Genomic DNA, 3,752 nt, shown 5'->3' with positions numbered 1-3,752 from the left:
CACACACACACACACACACACACACACACACACACACACACACACACTACACCGGTGTTCCAGCAGATCACAGATAGAGTGGATGTTGTTGGGTCAACACTTACCTTGGTTCTGGACGTGAGTAGTTGCAGGGCTGGTCAGCCGCCAGCTCTCCCTAGTCCTCGCCACCAGGGGGCGCTCTCCAACACTGCCCTGGCTAGTTCACCCCTTGCAGTGAATAGCGAGGGGAGGGTCACTTCTGCTTTCACATCCTCAGGGTCAGTTCTCTCACTCCCACACCACACCTTGAGGGCCGGCTCTGTGTTGCCCAGGTGAGGCATAGGGGCCACTCTCCTGAGTGCTGCAGTTGATGAGGGGCAGGGAGAGCTCTCCCCCCGGAGGTAGGGGTGAGGGTTGGCAAGGAATCTCTTCCCTGCCCAGATGTCCATATGACAGATGAGTACTCGGGAACAGCTCTCCCTCCTGCCTAAGACATTGTGTGTGAGGGTGTGGGGGTATCTTTCTCTTGCCCATGCCACCAGGTGACAGATTAGTTCTGGGGCATGTGTGGCTCATTAATAAATTTTTAAAATTACATTTTTTGGGGGGGGACACACAAGTCTTAAGAGTCCATTTTTTCCTACCACCATATGGGTTCTGGGGTTGAACTCAGGTTGTCAGGCTTGGAAACAAGTTCATCTTTATAAACTGAGCCATTGAGATGGTTTGAGTAAGAGTGGTTCCCAATGGCTAGACAATGGTGGTGCACACCTTTAATCCCAGCACTCAGGAGGCAGGGGCAGGTGGATCTGTGAGTTCCAGGACAACTAGGGCTACCCAGAGAAAACCCCATCTCCAACAAATTAACACAATGGCCCCTAGGCTCAGACATTTGAATACTTGGTCCCTGAATTGGTGCAACTGTTTGGGAAGGTTTAGGAGGCACACCTTGGAGGAGGTGTGTCACTTGGGGTGGGTTTTGAGGTTTTGAAATCCCACACCAGGCCCAGTTGTTTCTCTCTCTGCCTCCTGCTTCTGTCTCAACATATGAGCTCTAAGCTACTGCTTCAAACTCATGTTCCCACCTGCTGCCATGCTCCCTGCCATGTTGAACTTTAGCCCTTTGGAACCATAAAGCCCCAAATAAACTTATTCTTCTGTAAGTTGTCTTGGTCAAGGCGTCTCATCACAGCAGAACAGTGACTACGAGCCCTCTAGCCTAGTCTATTTATTTATTTTTAGTTTTTTTTTTTTTAGTTTTTTCGAGACAGGGTTTCTCTGTCTCGAAACAGGGTTTGGAGCCTGTCCTGGAACTCCCTTTGTAGACCAGGCTGGTCTCGAACTCACAGAGATCCGTCTGCCTCTGCCTCCCGAGTGCTGGGATTACAGGCGTGCGCCACCACCGCCCGGCCTAATCTATTTATTTATATTTATTATATATTTATTATTTATTTATAGATTTATTTCATGTGTATGAACGTCTTGCCTGCATGTATGTATGTGTACTCCATGCATGCCTGGTGCCTGTGGAAGTCAGAAGAGGGTTTTGGATCCCCTGAAACTGGAGTTACAGTTTTGAGTCACCATGTAGGTGCCGGGAATCAAACTCAGGTCCCTCCAGAAGCAATTGCTCTTACCTGCTGACCCAACTCTCCATGAAGCACGGAATTGCCATGTAGCCCAGGTGGGTGCAGAACTGCCAATGCTCCTGCTTCAGCCTCAGAAGTGTGGGCCTCAGGCCTGCTTGCCACACCTGGAAGCCTGCCAGTTAGGAAAGCAGATGGTACTCACTGTTCCGCACTCTGTTTCTGATGACTTCTTCCCAGGACCTGAAGTTAACGCTGCAATAAAAACGACACCCATTCAGATAGGCAGGATGGCTCAGTGGGTAAAGGCGCTTTGGGCCAAGCATGAAGCCCTGAGACCTACATTGTGGGAAAGCGAGTACTGGTTCCCAGAAATTGTCCTCTGACACTGGCATGTGTATGGTGCCATGTGTCCTCGTAGCCCCTGCCACAAGCAGAGGAAACCTAACACAATCCCTAACCCTAAACCCTGGCGAGCTACCTCCTCACGGACGAATGTAAAGTTGTGCTGCAGCCCACCCTGACTGTGACATTGACCCGCACCCTGCAAGCATCCCTCTGCTGTGCCCCGGCCACCACCCGTCTCAGGGCCTTTGCACAACTGCTCCCCCTGCCTGGCTGCTCTTCTCAGTATCCCATTCCTCTGCACATTCCTGGTCTTTGCTTAAATGCCACCTTCTTGGCAAGGGACATGCTGTTATTTAAAAATGTCCCCACACCTCCCACCCACTGATCCACCAGCACCAGCTCTGTTGGCAGCTGGCACATCGATGCTCTATTCGTGTGTTCTTCTGCTCATCTACTCCCACCTGACCATCGGCCCCGCAAGGGCATGAAAGACCCCAGTGCTGGGGAGACTCTCACTCAAGTCTCGGGATAACACGATGACCCCCTCAGTAACTCATGAGAGACCGTCCTTGCTGCAATCACAGGAGGCTTTAATGATGAGATGAGATGGAAACCAGTGCACTGGGGCCGAGACTCATAACCCACACAGGGGGAGAGTTCGACCCCGAGTGATCGGGAGCAGCAATTTTTAAGGGAAGAAACCACAGCCCAGTGATCCGGAATTGGCAGGGAGTGTGTCACAGAAAATTCGGAAAATACCAGTGAAGATTACAAGGGGGCAACTCCCTGCCTCTCAGGACCATCCCCAAGGTTATAATCAGCTAGTTCCTAAAACACATTACAATGACAATCACAAGGGGGAAACTCCCTGTTTCTCAAGATTATTCTCAAGATTACAATCTAACTTTATCTTCAGCTAGTTCCAGAAACAGAAACACAGTCACTAAACTGGCTAATGCTAGATTCCTGATTCTTCTCTTCCAGGTTAGATTTTTGGCTATTTTCTTCCTGCTGGGGGGGGGGTGGGGTTACCTGGATTTATCCAGGGCTTTCTTTGGGGATACTTGGAGTTATCCAGGTCTTTCAGGCAGAGAACATGCATTTATTTATTGCAGTGCTGGGAGTGGAGCCTAGGGTTCCATGGCTGCTAGGATGAGGTTGTCTCCCTTCCCTCCTCCCTTCCTCCCTCCCGTTCTTTGATGGGTCCAGAGCCCAGAGCTTTCCAGGTGCTAGGCAGACACTACTGAGCCAGGGCCCAGCCCAGATAGACACTTACATTATTTACTTATTGTGCCTGTATGTGCATGCATGGCGTTCTAGTGGAGGCCAAGGATCGGTTTCCCTCTACCAGTTGGTTCTGGGTGTCAAACTCGTGTCGACTTTTACAGGGCTGAACCGCTGAACCAGCCCAAAGGCAGGCTTCCTGACAGTTTTATTCACACCTGTTCCAAGCAGCAAGCTCAGGACTGGACGCTCCACAAACACTAAGTGGATGAACGCTCCCTATATGACTGTTACAAAGAGAGTCTTTAGCAGTAGTGGGAACAGAAAATGGCCTTCTGTTTAACCTTAGGAAATAGCTCCTTTTTCTTCTCACTACCACGCTGGGGATCATAGCGTGACCTCCCGCGTACTTTAGCTGTGGCATCTGCTTCGGCAGACCTCCACCGAGGTCAGCAATACACCTGGGTTTGGTTCCTGGGACTTGGCAACAGCATTTGATCCAGGACAGACTTGTCTGCCTTTGGAAAGGAGTATGGGTGGGGTGGACATGCAACAATACTTCTGTGTCAGTGCCTGCCTGGTGTGTGTGCCATTTACATATCTGGGAACCCTTAC

Source organism: Microtus ochrogaster, unplaced genomic scaffold, assembly GCF_000317375.1.
Source record: "Microtus ochrogaster isolate Prairie Vole_2 unplaced genomic scaffold, MicOch1.0 UNK90, whole genome shotgun sequence".
NCBI classification, from domain to species: Eukaryota; Metazoa; Chordata; class Mammalia; order Rodentia; family Cricetidae; genus Microtus; species Microtus ochrogaster.
Note: the sequence above shows the minus strand (reverse complement) of the source record.